We start from the raw sequence: 17729 nt of genomic DNA on the forward strand, positions 1-17729 counted from the left end.
AAGCATTGCCATGCCGGGACAGACTGAGGGTCCATCAAGCCCAGCACCTTGTCACGGACAGTGGCCAAAAGAACAAGCAATTTGTCCCGCCCATAGTGTATTATTCCCTCGTCCATTCAGTAACATTTTATGGCCTTTTCCTCCAGGAAGCCGTCCAACCTTTTTTTTAAAGTCTGCTAAGTTAACCACCTTAACCACTTTTTCCGGCAGCGAATTCCAGAGTTTAACTACGTGTTGAGTGAAGAAAACTTTTCCTCCGATTCGTTTTAAATTGACCACACTGCATCCCCCGGATTCTATATAGCGTGCCTAGAGATCTGCACTGAAATCCAAGCGTATTCTATAACACACATAACTTAATTGTTTTAACAAGCTAATCAGCGTTGATAACAGCTCTTAACAAGCAATAATGAGCACTGATTGGCACTAATTAGAATTTACACACACAACTCGCTAAGCGCATTCTGGGCGTGGAAATGGGCGTTTTGTGGGCGTTCTGAAATTTATGCACATAGATATAGAATATGGCCTAGTACGTCTAAATCTACGTGCTGGGATTTACACCATATTTCATTGGTATAAGTGGACGCGTGTAGTTTTAGGCACTAGGATGCGACCTAAGAGTAATCTATATACCTCGCCTAACTCTAGGCGCCGCTTATAGAATATGGTTAGTCGGAACTGATTTCTGCAATGATTTTTTAGGTGGCATATAAAGAATCCCCCCCCCCCCCTATATGCCAGAATTTGGGTTGTTTACACACTGTCCTGTTGTCTATATGTAGGAGTCTTCCATATAGAATTAACCTCTCTTAGTATGTGGAGTAGCTTGTGCTGGAAGTACATGACCATGGTAACTGTTAACAGATTAATGCCATTCGGCATATGTGCTATGCCTTTTGAGTACATATTTAAGAATACCAATTAGGTACTCTACTGGCATTTCACAGGTAACTGTACACTTAAGCATACAAATGTAAGAATTCTGTACATTTAGGTGCACAGTTGGTGTGTAAATGCGATTGACTTGTTATAGAATTACGCTTTAATAGTGTAGCACACTTTAGTAACTTTGGGGGGGGGGGGAGTTATCAACGTAGATTATTGATAAAATAGCTTATTTTACTACAAATTATGGTTGGCAGACTCAGTTCTGTCCCCAGATCATATCCAGACTGCCCCAGCAGTAACTATATACCCCTGGATTCTATATAGTGCGACCGAAATTGTGTGTGCAAATCCAGTCATATTCTGGAGCTGCGTGTGCAATTTAATTACTTAAGAAGCCAATCAGCACAAATAATTGCCACTTAATAGGCAGCTGTTGACACTAATTGGCATTAATTAGAATTTACGTGCACAATTTGCTAGGTATATTCTGTAAAGTGGTATGTTCTAATGCGTGCTGCCAAAAAGGTGGCGTAGAATGGGTGGGCCGTGGGCGTTCCAAAAATCTACATGCAGGATTATAGAATACACATGCTCTGTGCCAAACCTAGGCATTGGCATTTCCACCAAGTTTTACTTGGCGTAAATGGACACACCTAGAATTAGGCGCAGGCATAGCCACTAGGTTTATTCTATAAACCTGCTAGGCATATTTTACAAACTGTCCCTAAATCTGGGTGCGATTTACAGAACATGCCTAGGCAGAAATATTTCTGGAGCCGATTTTTCAGGCGCCATTTATAGAATCTAGTCCATAGTGCCTCAGTGGTCACACTGGATTTTCAGTGGCAGCTGAAAATCTGGGGATAGCCCACTCGTCATGATCTAATTGGGCAGGAGCCTTTCCTGTGTAGTTACATTTTCTGAATATCTACCCCTATAAGTCTACGATTTTAAAAGAAGGTGCTTATATTTAGAGCTTAGCCTACAACAGGCTTGTCCAAGTTCAGTGCTTGAGGGCTGCAAACAGGCCAGGTTTTCAGGATATCCCGAATGAATATGCATATAATACTTCAAGTATTAGTCTTTTTGTTTTTGAATCACTTAGTATACATCATTTTATTATTTTTTTTTTAAATAAACTATAAATAGTTTATTTAAAAAAATAATAAAAAATATTTAAAAAATAATAAAATGATGTATACTAAGTGATTCTAAAACAAAAAGACTTGTACTTGAAGTATTATATTGATAATTGTACTTAGGTAGAATACGATAACTCTTTTGGTATTCTATTAATGAATATGCATGAGAAATATCTGCACGCAGATCTTTCTCATGCATGCTCATTAGGGATATCCTGAAAACCTGGTCTGCTTGCAGCTCTCGATGCATTGGCGCACATGAAGGCCACTTTTTTACCGCAGCTTAGTAAAAGGACCTTGATGTGTCGGAGTTATTTAAATCTATTTCTTTCCCTCTAGTCTGATGATTTGGCTCCTGTTAGCTTTGATATCCAACAATAATGCATTTCGTGTGGCCATCAATGGGGAAATAGAAATTGCGGCTCTTTTACAGCTCCACTAAGAGTGGCCTCAGCTCGTAGGAAATGCACACGTTAGAGAGCAGGCCACTTTTTAGCGCAGTTTAGTAAAAGGGCCCCTATGTAAACAGACAAGAACATGAGTCCTATTTCTTTAATTCAACAAGATATTGTTAAAATGGGGGAAAAAGATGAGTTAAATATGACTAGCATGGACATTTTCATGCAATGATGAATAAATTACCCCTCCACTTTTACAAAGCCACACTAGCGGCCGCTAGTGCAGTAATGCTGACACAGCCCATTCAAAATGAACGGGCTGTGTCAGCATTACCGCTCTGCAGCCGGTAGTGCGGCTTTGTAAAATGAGGGGTTAATTTGTTGGAAATTAGATTAAAATAGAAGACCTATCCAAGATGCTGAAGGAAACTCCGCGATGCTGGCAAAAGTCCTTGAGCTCTTTGGTGATTTGCTGAGTAAGTACATTTACCAGTTCTAGCATCCACTGAAAGCATAATACTTTGATTTACAAATATTTTATACTAAAGCTTTCACGCTATTCAGTGATGTTATGTTTCTTTTCTTACTGGCTTTGAACAGAAAAAAAGGCAGCCTTTTTAAATGGCTTGTAATTTTACTAAGATAAACACTTTAATGAGAATACTCCATTCTATGCATATCATTGAAATTAGAGAAATATCTGCTATGGTATGAAAATCTTCTGCATGGTTTCTCATCCATGGCAGATGCTCGCTTTTACTGTGTAGTGAGTCCATGAAATGTTCTGATGGCTCTGGTATTCAAGAGAAAGAGAGCTTTGTAAGAGACACTTGTCATGATTTTTAGCTCTTCACAAATACACGCATATGGATAGAAATGCTGAATTTCAAAGCTGCTGGTGTCCTCACACCCTCGCATGGCTATTAATACAAAAAGTGGAAAATTGACCCTTTTATTATGCTGTGGGAAAAGTGACTTTAGTGCCAAGGCCATTTTTGCCACAGCTGTAAAATGACCAATTTTCTATGTATTTATTACATTTGTATCCCACATTTTCCCGCATAGCAATAGGCTCAATGTGGCTTACAGGTTCCGGAAAGGACAGTACCAACTCCGGGAATATATACAGAGTGGAAAATAGAGTAACAGTAGGTGCAAGGAAGCTGATAAGGTTCCGGAAAAGAGAATACAACTCTGGGACGAATATATAGTAGCATATAGAGAGAAGTAATCCCAATGAGGCTGATAAGTCTCCGGGGATGGGACTACAGCTTCTAGTGAGCATACAGAGTAGGATAAGGGTAGAAGTACACTTAACTATAACTGGAGTGGTAAAGGTCGTACAGTTTGAAAGTAATAGCATTATGTGGAAGGGTATTGTTCATTTCTTAGTTCGATAGATGTACATAAGTACATAAGTAATGCCACACTGGGAAAATACCAAGGGTCCATCGAGCCCAGCATCCTGTCCACGATAGCGGCCAATCCAGGCCAAGGGCACCTGGCAAGCTTCCCAAACGTACAAACATTCTATACATGTTATTCCTGGAATTGTGGATTTTTCCCAAGTCCATTTAGTACTGGTTTATGGACTTGTTCTTTAGGAAACCGTCTAACTCCTTTTTAAACTCTGCTAAGCTAACCGCCTTCACCACGTTCTCCGGCAATGAATTCCAGAGTTTAATTATGCGTTGGGTGAAGAAACATTTTCTCCGATTTGTTTTAAATTTACTACACTGTAGTTTCATCGCATGCCCCCTAGTCCTAGTATTTTTGGAAAGCGTGAACAGACCCTTCACATCCACCTGTTCCACTCCACTCATTTTATATACCTCTATCATGTCTCCCCTCAGCCATCTCTTCTCCAAGCTGAAAAGCCCTAGCCTCCTTAGTCTTTCTTCATAGGGAAGTCGTCCCATCCCCGCTATCATTTTAGTCGCCCTTCGCTGCACCTTTTCCAATTCTACTATATCTTTCTTGAGATGCGGCGATCAGAATTGAACACAATACTCAAGGTGCGGTCGCACCATGGAGCGCTACAATGTGATGCATTGTTCATGAATTAGTTCGGGTCTGCTGGGTAGGCTTTCCGGAAAAGTTTAGTCTTGAGGTCTTTTTGGAATTTTAGATGGGTGTTCACAGTTCTAATGTTTCTAGGTTACATAGGTTATCAATAGGAATCAAACAAAATAAAACATGGAAAAGAAAATAAGATGATACCTTTTTTATTGGACATAACTTAATACATTTCTTGATTAGCTTTCGAAGGTTGCCCTTCTTCCTCAGATCGGAAATAAGCAAATGTGCTAGCTGACAGTGTTTATAAGTGAAAACATTCAAGCATTACTGTGACAGTCTGACAGGGTGGGAGGAGGGGGGGTGGGTAGGCAGTATGCATGGGGACATCAAAGCATATCATTGATATTCTAACAGGGTGGGTGTGGATAGGTGAGGGGAGGGTGATCAACAGAGACATACAGCTTTATGGTTTATAATGGGCTAGGAACCCCAGATCCTTGTTAAGTCCTTTCTGTTGGGTGTTAAAATATTCAATCATTCTGACTTCAAAGGTCTTACGTTCTTGTATGGTTTTAAGTTACCTTTGCTTATTTCCGATCTGAGGAAGAAGGGCAACCTTCGAAAGCTAATCAAGAAATGTATTAAGTTATGTCCAATAAAAAAGGTATCATCTTATTTTCTTTTCCATGTTTTATTTTGTTTGATTCCTATTGATAACCTTAAGAGTGGACTAACACGGCTACCACACTCCTCTACTTAGGTTACATAGGTAAGTTATTTGCTGGGAAATCGCTTTTAAGCTTGGGGACAGGTAGATTTAGAATTAAATAGTTATCTCAGTGTCTTTATTTTTTAAGTTACTCTGCTTGTTTATATTTCACAAACATTCATATGAGTTCAGCACAGATCACAAGAAGAAACAGGCAAATCCTGCGAATTCACAAGCAGTCAAATAATTAACATAAAACTTCTTAAAAAGAACGGTTTTCAGAGCTTTTCGAAAGATAGCAAAATTTAGCATTTTTCTTAATTGTACAGGAAGAGAATTCCATATTTGTGGAGCTTGAAACATAAGACTTGCCAAATAAATGGTTTTACTTTTCAGTTTAGCAGGACTAGGATAATGGAGTAGAAAGTTATCTCAAAGATCTTTAGTCCAAGTGGACTTTTGGACTCAAGCAAGCATACATTCGTGAGACTATCCACAAAAGAATTTTGTGGACCATAATACAGATTTTAAACTGGATTTGGGCCTCCACTGGTAACCAGTGGAGCTTCCTCAATAGTAGAGAAACTCTCACATTTGTGGGCAAAAATCAAACATGTGGCCCAGAACCATAGCCAGGTTGAGGGTGCGGAGAGTGGACTGCCAACGGCGCTGGCGTGTATTATAAATGTAACACAACGTGTGAAAAATAGGCACCGGCCATTAAATTAATGGCCATGTGCTAATGTTGCCTTTAGCATGTATAAGCACTTACGGCCAACCATTTTGTACGCAGTAAGGACTCATGCGGTAATCCTATGCTAACCAGTTACCAAACAATAATGTAGCTGTACTAACTGATTAGTGCAAGAACACCCCCTGACATGCCCACTCCCTTAAATGTAGAAACATTTTTTATCATGCGGATTAGCTGCGCTAAATTATCACTTACCGTAGGACACCTCAGCACGTCCGACAGTGCACCGTTTTAAGCTGCGTTAATGTAATCGAAGTTTATTGTGCGCTGTTACCTATTATTTGAGAGTTCCTTACTGTGCTACTTGAGGTTCTATAAGATTTAAATGCTATTCTACTTTGACTCTGTAATGTGTCAACTGTTACTTAAATGTAAATAATTTGTAATGCTCCCAAACTTTAATAAAGACTTCATTCAATTAAAAAAATGGTAGATACAAATCAAGGTCGGGTAATCATATAAAGTAGTGGCATATGAGTTTAGCTTGTTAGGCAGACTGGATGGACCGAACAGGTCTTTTTCTGCCGTCACCTACTATGTTACTATCCAGCTTATTGTCGAAGGAGATCGTCGGCCATCTTCTGACACAAGTCGGGAGATGGCCAGCGATCTCCTGAACCCAGCCAAAACGGTATAATAGAAAGCCGATTTTGGCCTGCGCCAACTGCTTTCCGTCGCGGAGCCGGCCAAACTTCAAGGGGATGTGTCCATAGGGTAGCGAAGGCGGGATGAGGCGGGACGGGGGCGTGGTACGAGATGGCCGAGTTCAACCAATAATGGAAAAAGAAAGCTGGCCTTGACGCGCATTTCGCCGGCTTCACTTGGTCCCTTTTTTTCACGACCAAGCTTCAAAAAGGTGCCCCAACTGATCAAATGACCACCGGAGGGGAATCAGGGATGACCTCTCCTTACTCCCCCAGTAGTCACCAAACCCCTCCCACCCCCCCAAAAAAAAGAAAAATATTTTTTTGGCACCCTCTATGCCAGCCTCAAATGTCATACCCAGCTCCCTGACAGCAGTATGCAGGTCCCTGGAGCAATATTTAGTGGGTGCAGTGCACTTCAGGCATGTGGACCCAGGCCCATACCCCCACTTACCTGTTACACTTGTGGTGGTAAATGTTATGCCCTCCAACCCCCCCCCCCCCAAAACCCACTGTACCCACAGGTAGGTGCCCCCCTTCATCCCTAAGGGCTATGGTAGTGGTGTACAGTTGTGGGGAGTGGGTTTTAGGGGTGATTTGGTGGCTCATCACCCAAGGTATGGGAGCTATGCACCTTGGAGCTATTTTTGAAGTCCACTGCAGTGCCCCCTAGGGTGCCCGGCATGTCAGGGGGACCAGTGCATTACAAATGCTGGCTTCTCCTATGACCAAATGCCTTGGATTTGGCCGGGTTTGATATCGCCGCCATTAGTTTCCATTATCGGCGAAAACCAATGCCGGCCATCTCAAACCCGGCCATCTCTGACATTTGGCTGGCCCGAACCATATTATCGAAACGAAAGATGGCCGGCCATCTTTTTCGATAATACGGTTCGGGACTGCTCTTTGCGGCGCCGGCGAAATAGATGACCGGCCATCTATTTGGCTGGCGCTGTTCATTACTATGTATGTACCTAACAGAGCTTAGTAAAAGAATCCCTGAATAATGGCAGGGCCATCCCAAGAGATGTGTGAGAGGTGCAGCCATGCAGGTTCCAAGGAAGATGAAAGTGCAGAAATCTAGGGCACCTATTATTAAGCCGCGTAGGCTCCTGCGCGCACCCAACGTGCACCAAATTGGAGTTACTACCCGGTTACCGCATGGCCTTTGTGGTAATTTCAAATTTTGCGTGCGTCTGCTACGCCTGTCTGAAAAATATTTTTTATTTTCTGGTGCGTGTAACAGACGTGCGCCAAGTGACATCTGACGCGCATAGGTCATTACTGCCCAAATTCTTTACTGTTAGGTCTATGGCTGGCGGTAAGGTCTGAGACCCAAAATGGATGCGTGGCAATTTTGATTTTGCTGCACGTCCATTTTTTTGGGGAAAAAAGGCCTTTTTTACAGGTGCGCTGAAAAATGATTCTGCACGCACCCAGAACCCGCGCCTCCACTACCGCAAGCCATTTTTCAGCACGCCTTTGTAAAAGGACCCCCTATTGTCTTTGCTGTGGTGGCTGTGGTACCAGGGAGCATGGGCATGTCACACAGGGCAAGATTGCGACTTGGGACACTCCTGAGTCAGGGCTAGTTTCGGCAGGGTTTTACTATTTATCTTTGTCGACCCACATAGACAGAATTTCCTTCTTGAAGTTTTCATTGTCCCCTTTGCCACATTGGATTCTGTGTCTTGAAATTCCTAACTTGCATTCCAACTCCTAAACATACAGATCAGCGATCTCTCTTTTGTTTCCATTTTCTACATATGGGATATACCGTAACAGAATGATGTATCTAGTAAATAAAATGAAACCTCTGATAGCTCTGAAATGGCTGCATTTCATTTCAGAAATCCCATCTGTTTGGACTCCAAATCCTGTCCACTCAGCAGCATCCTCATGATCCAATCAAACTGCTTTCTGCGGATTATACGGCTCTATTTCACTAGCTGGGTTAAAAGAATTTAGGAGCCACAGCAGACATCTGTTTCTGGAGGGATTTTGTAAATGTTTGAAAGCAAGTGCTGAGTAGCAAGCTCTAAAGCTATGCCCTAAGGATACCGGATGGACTTGCATACTGCTGCCGCAAATGATAATGCTGCATCTTAAAACAGGTCAAACTTCATAGCCCGTTACACCGAATCAGCATTTCAGGTTTAGAAACCAAAAATATAAACAAATACTGAATTTTATTAACAACTGAAATAATCTACCAAGTCAAAGAGCTCTCTTAGGGGCCCTTTTACTAAGCCGCCTAGGTGGCTACGATCTCCCAACTCTTGCCAAATCGGAGTTACCACCCAGTTACCCGCGTGGCCCTTGCGGTAATTTCAATTTTGGCGCACGTCCGCTACGCGCATCTGAAAAATATTTTTTATTTTCTGACGCACGGCAGCTACGCGCGTCAAGTGGAATTTGATGCATGTAGACCATTACCGCCTGGCTGCCGCGTGAGACCTTACCACTAGGTCAATGGCTTGCGGTAAGGTCTCAGACCCAAAATGGATGCACAGCAATTTTCATTTTACCGCACGTCCAATTTTGGCAAAAAAAAATAAAAGAATTTTTTGTAGGTGCACTAAAAAATAATTATGTGCGTGCCCAAAACACGCATCTACACTACCGCAGGCCATTTTTCAGCGCACCTTAGTAAAAGGACCCCTTAATTATTAGCAGATCGCCAGTATCAATTGGAAGTAGGATAGGGAAAAACAACCATGAGATTGCACAATTAAATCCAAGATTTCATTATAAGTTAGTGTGAAGGAGACATTTGCAGACATAGAGTTAAACAAAGTTACCAAAGGGTCATAAACAGTTCCTCTAACTCATCAGACTTGGAGTACCGCATTCTGGTTTTGCATTTTGGCTGTGGCTGGGAAAAACAATAATGACACCTTCATATCGGTGAGGCTGACTCTGTGAATCAGGTGCATGCTTATGTTGTACCTTTGACATACTGTTGATTCCCAGGTGCTTTCCTAATTAGCAGCCTGCATCTGTAAAACCAGAACAACTCCTTACGTTTGCATGCAGCATTCAGAATCTACCCTGTACAGAGTTTTGCTGAATTCTCTTATAACATTCTGTGAGTCATTAATTGTATTCTATTTTAAAAGTACAGGCTGTATGTAAAAAATGTAGACCACTTGATTGTAATCACAGAAAGGTGATATAGCAGATTCCATCCCCTTCACCTTTATAAGCAGTGGGTTACATAGCATGAAATAATGTTGATTTGCATTTTAGAGGAGTGCGCTATTATTTACTGACACTTAAGAAGAGGCAAGTGATTGGGTGTGATAAGGGATAACTTTTGCTCCAGCAACAAAAAGACTTTCCTGTGGAGTACCTTGGCCACTTTATTCTGTGCTGTATGTCAGACTCCAGGAGATAGCCAACAGTCTATTTTAGGTGAGGGGGGCAGTGGTGGACTGGAGGGGCTGAACTTTCCCCCTGCCCCCACCACATTAAACATCCTGCCTTTTCTGGCAGGGATGCCGAAGCCCCATCAGCTGAACAGATCACCTGCCTGAGCCATCCCCCCCCCCCCCCCCCCCCTTGTACTGCCTCCAGCCACTGACACTGGCACTATCCAAGCATGCTCAGTTTGTGCAAGACGTGAGCATGCTCAGTTGTGCATGGATTGAGCATACTCAGTTCGCCCATAAACTGAGCACATTTTGGGGGGTGCCAGCATCAGTGCCTGGAGGCATACTGCTGACTTCCTCACTCTTGAAGCAGCACGAGGGAGAGGGGGCAACTTGGGCAGTGGATCTCTTTGGCTGGTAGGGATTCAGCATCCCTGCCAGCCATTGAGTGAAGGCTGCAGTATTTATCCATGGAGCGGAGTGCACGGGAAGGGGTGTAGGGAAGGACGAGTGTGGAGCGATACTGGGGAGCAGCAGAGTGAGTACATTTATAGGTTAGTAGAAGAAGTTTGAACAGGATGTGAAAGCGGATAGGGAGCCAGTGAGGGGGGGGGGGGGTTATGGGGGAATCCAGGCCCACAAGAACCCCTCATGGCTATGTCACTTTCATACCCTCTTCCTGCTGACGCAAACTTATGCCAATCTGGAACAGGAGTATATTCAAGTCTGAGATGAATAAGACGCATGCACTGTATGCATTTAGCTGAATACAGCATTAATATGGCACATTGACAGTTACTTCTCCTGTGCACTCCAAATCTTTTTTTTTCTGGTTATAATTAATATATTTCTTTTAAAAATTGTTTTTGCCTGCTATCTATGTTTGCAAACAATTGCCGTTCAGGATGTTTTCTATTATTTGTCCTTATAGGGTCAAAGATACTTTGGGTGACTTGACTCTCATATTTATCTAAACTGAGGTGCTGCTGTCCTAGTCCTTGTAACCCCATGCATGAAGAGACATTTGCCACGATTTTTAGATCTTATAACCCCCATGTGGGTTAGTGCGGTGGGTTTCAGAACCGGGTTTGATGCCGCTGCTGCCTAGCAGTCGGCAGTGGGTTGAGATCCTGGGGAACCGGGTTCAATTCCCTCTGCAGCTCCATGTGACCTTGGGCAAGTCACTTAGGGGTCCTTTCACAAAGGCACACTGAAAAATGGCTTGCGGTAGTGTAGGCGCGGGTTTTGGGCGTGCTTCGATTAATTTTTCAGCACGCCTGTAAAAAAAAAAGGTCTTTTAAAGATTTTTTCGTATAAAGTATGAATATCACATAAAGAATATCAGAATGCAGCATTTGCTATTAGGTGGAGTTTATGCTGGTGGAAAGGATGCTGGATTCATGGGGAGAATGTTTAAGATTTCTTGCCACTTGTTGACTGAGGGTAGACAGAAGAATATGAACAAGTGCATTAATCTGCCAGTGATCTTGAGGAGTGTTGACTACACTTCTTCAGGTACAACAAGCTTTTCAAAGTTTCTTGACCATGTTAATCCATTTAAATATTAATGAGCTTTTGCATGCCTGTAGATGTGACATGCATGAGGAGACATTTATCATGATTTTTAGGTCTTATAACCCATGTGGGTTAGTGCGGTGGGTTCAGAACCGGGTTGATGCCGCTGCTGCCTAGCAGTCGGCAGTGGGTTGAGATCCTGGGGAACCGGGTTCAATTCCCTCTGCAGCTCCATGTGACCTTGGGCAAGTCACTTAGGGGTCCTTTCACAAAGGCACACTGAAAAATGGCTTGCGGTAGTGTAGGCGCGGGTTGGTTGGGCGTGCTTCGATTAATTTTTCAGCACGCCTGTAAAAAAAAAGGTCTTTTAAAGATTTTTGCTGAAAATGGACGTGTGGCCAAATCAAAATTGCTTGCATGTCCATTTTGGGTCTGAGACCTTACCACCAGCCATTGACCTAGCAGTAAAGACCCACACGGAAACTGGTGGTAATGACCTATGCGCGTCAAATGCCACTTGGTGTGCGTCTCATATGCGTGTCCAAAAATAAAAAATATTTTTTGGACGTGGGTATTGGATGCGTGCCAAAAATGAAATTACTGTAAGAGCCATGTGATAGCCAGTTGGTAACTCCATTTGGCATATGTTGGGCGCATGTAGATGCTTACGTGGCTTAGTAAAAGGACCCCTATGGGCCCTGTTTACTAAGCTGCACAGTAGGTGTGCAAACGTTTTTAGCGCATGCTAAAAATTAGCGTGCGCTAATCCTAGAGACACCAATAGGAATATAATGGGTGTCTCCATCATTATCATGCTAATTTTTAGAGCACGCTAAAAAGTTAGCTTCCCTACAGTGTGGCTTAGTCAACATGGCCCTTAGCCCTCCATTGCCCCAGGAACAATTACCACTTAGATTGTGAGCCCACAAGGGATAGTGGTAGCCTTCCGGAAATTACAAAAAGACATACCATAATGATCCTTCATAAATGACCTGGCATCAAAACTCTACCAGAACCAGACAAAATCGAACTCTCTATACCTGTTGCTTCAATCAGTTTGTCACTAATGAATGTTAATGACTTACCCCCTTATCTCTCACGCCTGAAATGCACTGTTATCTAACTTACTTTATCATTTATTTTAACATTTATGAACTTTAAATGTAATACTACTTTGTATTTCTTTTTACGGAAATGGCGATCGCCATTACGACATAATGTAAGCCACATTGAGCCTGCAAAAAGGTGGGAAAATGTGGGATACAAATGCATCAAATAAATAAATAAATAAATAACAGTGCCAATACCTGTAAGAAACTGTAAACCGCTTAGGAGTTAGGAAAGGGCAAAATGTAAAGTTATGGCAGTGACCATAAACTGTACATACCTTTTATTTCACAAGTGAATGAACTACAAGGGCAGAATAGGAAAACTGTCCAAATGGAAAAAACAAATGAGAAATCAATAGGACCAAGAAACAGGCAAAATGTTATTCTGAGGATCTACTGCTCCAACTTCTGTGCTGTTATTATGCATCAGAGTCCAATTGTTTTCATATTGTTGCAAACTCTGCATGGTTGCAAATGAAACTTGTCAGCATTTCACAAAATCATACATATTAAAGGCCATGCAGATGTTTGGTGGGGGGGGGGGGAATTACCGCACCTACACAGCACCTTCTTTATTGCACTTTTCTGAAGGGGAAGCTGTGCTTCAGTTTCGAATTAACAATTGTATTCATTTCATTAGCATATTAAAATGGCCAAATGGCATTAATTAGTGTATTTGTTAAAAAACAAAACAAAATACCAAAAAGAACAGATGGAAATTAAAGAAACCTTCCCATTAAAATTTGATGCCTTGTAAATAAAGTAGAGAAATGATACTGTTTACTTGAGAATCACAAATTAGTATGAAGTGTAAAGCATTTCAATAGTAAGTTGTGACTACAAAATATATGACCCCTTTTACCAAGCTGCAGCAAGAGGGGACCTGCGCTGGCGTCGACGCATGTCAAAACACACTCTGACACCAGAGCAGGTCCCATTTTACCACAGCGGGTACTACTACTACTATTTATCATTTCTATAGCGCTACAAGGCATACGCAGCGCTGTACACCATACGCAAAAAGAGAGTCCCTGCTCAAAGAGCTTACAATCTAGATAAGACAAGTAAACAGACAGAACGATTAAGGGTAAGGGAATAAAGAGGTGAGGATAAAAAGGACAGGGCAAGTGAATTCGGAGTCAAAAGTAGTGGTAAAGAGGTGGGCTTTGAGTTTGGACTTGAAAACGGCTAAGGACGGGGCTACACGCACGGGCTCAGGAAGTCTATTCCAGGCACGAGGTGCAGCAAGACAAAGGAATGGAGTCTAGAATTAGCAGTAGAGGAGAAGGGGATGGATAAGAGAGATTTATCTACAGAACGGAGTACCCGAGGGGGGCGTAGGGAGAGACGAGAGTGGAGAGGTACTGGGGAGCGGCAGAGTGAATACACTTATAGGTCAATAAGAGAAGCTTGAACTGAATACGGAAACGGATAGGGAGCCAGTGAAGTGACTTAAGGAGGGGGCTAATGTGAGCATAGCGACTTTGGCGGAAGATGAGTCGCACAGCAGAGTTTGGACTGATTGAAGAGGAGAGAGATGGCTAAGTGGGAGGCCGGTGAGAAGCAGGTTACAATAATCAAAACGAGAGGTGATAAGAGTGTGGATAAGGGTTCTGGCTGAGTGCTCAGAGATGAAGGGATGGATTTTGCTAATGTTATAGAGAAAGAGAAAACAGGTTTTGGCAATCTGTTGAATATGAGCCGAGAAGGAGAGAGAGGAGTCAAAGATGACCCCAAGGTTACAAGCTGATGAGACAGGGAGAATGAGAGTGTCATCCACGGAAATAGAGAAAGGGGGGAGAGGAGAGGTAGGTTTAGGGGGAAAGATGAGAAGCTCGGTTTTGGCCATGTTAAGTTTTAGATGACGTTGAGACATCCAGGCAGCGATATCAGATAGGCAGGCTGAAACCTTGATCTGGATGCTGGTTGAGATTTCAGGGGTAAAAGGTAGGCTTTTCTTTTTTTAAAGAAATGGCGGTGTGGCAAGTGAAGCACTTGCCACGCGGCCATTTCAGGGGGGGGGGGGAGCTCCTACTGCCACCCATTGAGGTTGCGTTAAGGGCTCCTGTGCTATTAAGGCAATAACCGGCATTGTGCGGCACTGCCCAAGTACCATCAGGTACACACTGGAGCTATAAAAATAAATATATTTTTGTAGCACTGGATATGACGGTGCACTGGGGGTGGGAACTCCACTGGGCTGCTGCGGTAACCCAGCGGTAGTTCCTTTTTAGTGAACTATAAGCCTGCGTTGGGCTTACTTCTACTTTGTAAAAGGGGGCCCATAAGTGCTATGGAAAGGCAGTCCTTTCTCTTGGTATAGCCAATATTCTAGTTGTTATTCATAGTAATGTAAAATTCCCTGTTTTTTAAACATTATTATTAGCTCTGCAAATCTCATTATGGGCTTTATTAACAAAGATACATTAAAGCAAGCTCTTGATATCACAAAAAGGTTTGGGTCTAACATGCACAAATATCAATGAGCTGTGTCACATGGAAATGTATGCAAAACAGTTCATTAATATCAAAATGGTTAACGTGAGTGAAGAAAGTTTGAAAAGTTCAATGTAGAGTCTGATATTCAAAACAATTAACCATGCTGCAGGGGTGTAGCTAAGACCTCGTGGTGGGAGGAGGCCAGAGCCCAGGGTGGAGGGGCACATTTTGGTCCCCACCCCCACTAGCTGAAGCCTTCTCCAGTGCCGGTCTCCGATGCCGCTGTGTTGCTTGCCCTGCTATGTGCTATGTCTTGCACGCTCCTTTTAGTGAAATTGAGCATGCAGGACCCCCACAAGCAAAACCAGGGGCCCAGAGGAAATTTGGGGGGCCCACGTAGCTATGCCACTGCCATGCAGGTGAGGATCTTGCCCAGTTAAATTCCACAGACTAGCCTAACTGCTAATATTTAGCATCACTTAAGCTTACAATGCAGCTGAATATTAGCACTAACTTCCATGGCACTATCCAGTTAGTGCCGGAGTGGTCTGGGGACAGAGTTGGGACAGACCGAATGCTGGATTCTGTATACCTAATTAGGCATATTGGATTGCATGTAAACATAGGCGTAGTTTGACTGTTTCATTTGGGGGGGGGGGCAAAGAATGGGCGGAGCATATTAGCATATCATTTGCATATATACATATGCAAATGAATATGCTAATATGGAGGGAATTGAAATTTACAGGCAAAATATCACAGATGCACATTTCAAAAAGCTGACACATTTCAATTTATAAATTATGAATAAAATACTTTTATCTACCTTTGTTGTCTGATCATTTAGCTTTTCTATTCGCTTTGGTCCCAGTGTCTTCTGTTTATGCGTCTTCTTTCCAGTAGGCTTCCCTCTGCTCCCCACCCTCCCAGTCCCATCCATCTCTTGCTCCTTCCCTCTGCTCCCCACCCCTCCCAGTCCCATCCATCTCTAGCTCCTTCCCTCTGCTCCCCACCCCTCCCAGTCCCATCCATCTCTTGCTCCTTCCCTCTGCTCCCCATCCCTCCCAGTACCATCATCTTCCCTCTGCTCCCCACCCCTCCCAGTTCCATCCATCTTCCTTCTACTGCCCCCCCCCCGCGAGGTCCAAGATCGTGACTCCGTTTACCCCTCTCTTCCTTCCTCCCTCCCTCCGGCGCAGGCAACAGTCTTCAGCTTTTTCAGCGTTCCTGGCAGCAGTAGCGATGTACACGCTGCCTTCGGTCTGCCCCGGAAGCCTTCTCTTCCGTTCTCACCTATGCGGGAACAGGAACTTGAAGAGAAGGCTTTGGGGCAGAGCCGATGGCAGCGTGTACATCGCTACCGCTGCCAGGAACGCTAAAAAAGACTGCTGCCTGCGCGGAGGGAGGGGAAGAGAGAGGGGTAGACGGACACGCTCCTCCCGTCCGCTTGGCTTCCCTGCCCTCTCTGTCTGCGTCCGCCTTCCTCTGACGTCAGAGGAAGGCGGGACGCAGACAGAGAGGGCAGGGAAGCCAAGCGGATGGAGAGGAGCGCGTGCCTGCATGTGTTTTTTTTTTAAACTAATGGCGCGGCGGTGCCTCGTCGTCGTTTGGGGGGGCATTGCCCCCCCTCGCCCCCCCCAGTCTACGCCTATGCATGTAAAGTAGTTTTAACTATGCCTACATAGCTATCTGGATACAGCACTGAAAATCAGCTATAACCTGTTAAATTCTTGGTACCATCAAGCACATAAGATATAAGAATAGTCATAATGGGGCAGACTGATGGTCCATCTAGCCCAGTATCCTGCTTCTAACAGTGGCCAATCCAGGTAGAAGTACTTGGCAGAATCCCAAATAGTAGCACCATTCCATGCTACCAATCTCAGGGATAGCAGTGGTTTCCCCATTTCTAACTCAATAACAGACTATGAAATTTTCCTCTAGGCACTTGTCCAAACCTTTTTAAAAACCAGATGCGCTAACCGCTGTTGCCACATCCTCTGGTAATAAATTGCAAAGCTTAACTATTCATTGAGTGAAAAAATATGTCCTCCTATCGTTTTAAAAGTATTACCATGTAACTTCATGTGTGTCTTTGTACTGTTGAAAAAAATAAACAATAAGAACATAAGAAAATAAGCTTTGCCATACTGGGACAGACTGAAGGTCCATCAAGCCCAGTATCCTGTTTCCAGCAGTGGCCAATCTAGGTCACAAGCACCTGGTAAGATCCAAGAACAGTAAAACAGATTTTATACTGCTTATCCTAGAAATAAGCAGTGGGGTTCTCAAGTCTATCTTACTAATGGCTCATGGACTTTTCTTTTAGGAAGTTATCCAAACCCTAGGCCTGTTTACTAAGGTGCACTATAGATGCGTTAGCATTTTTAATGCACGTTAATGATTAAGCCACATTAAATGCTAATGCATCCATAGGAATCTATGGACGCTTTAGCGTTTAACACGCCATAACTTAAAGGTGCGTTGAAAATGCTAACGCGCCTTAGTAACCATACCCCTAGTAAGCCAAATGTCTTTACCACATTCTCTGGCAATGAAATCCAAGGTTTAATTACACGTTGAGTGAAGAAATTTTTCTCTGGATGATTTAAATTTACTACTTAGTAGCTTCATTAGGTGCCGCCCTAGTCCTAGTATTTTTGGAAAGAGTAAACAAGTGATTCATGTCTACCCATTCCACTCCATTCAGTATTTTATAGACCTCTATCATATCTCCT

The 17729-nt window shown here is 43.2% G+C and overlaps 1 long non-coding RNA gene across 1 annotated transcript; it reads left to right on the plus strand.

The window, feature by feature from the left end:
- The first annotated feature begins 7114 nt into the window (after window positions 1-7114).
- Window positions 7115-17216, plus strand: LOC115471823. The gene is made up of 4 exons (XR_003942428.1): window positions 7115-7126; window positions 9951-9960; window positions 16744-16820; window positions 17202-17216. It is a non-coding gene; the product is annotated as an uncharacterized LOC115471823 (long non-coding RNA).
- Window positions 17217-17729: the final 513 nt, after the last annotated feature.

Source organism: Microcaecilia unicolor, chromosome 6, assembly GCF_901765095.1.
Source record: "Microcaecilia unicolor chromosome 6, aMicUni1.1, whole genome shotgun sequence".
NCBI classification, from domain to species: Eukaryota; Metazoa; Chordata; class Amphibia; order Gymnophiona; family Siphonopidae; genus Microcaecilia; species Microcaecilia unicolor.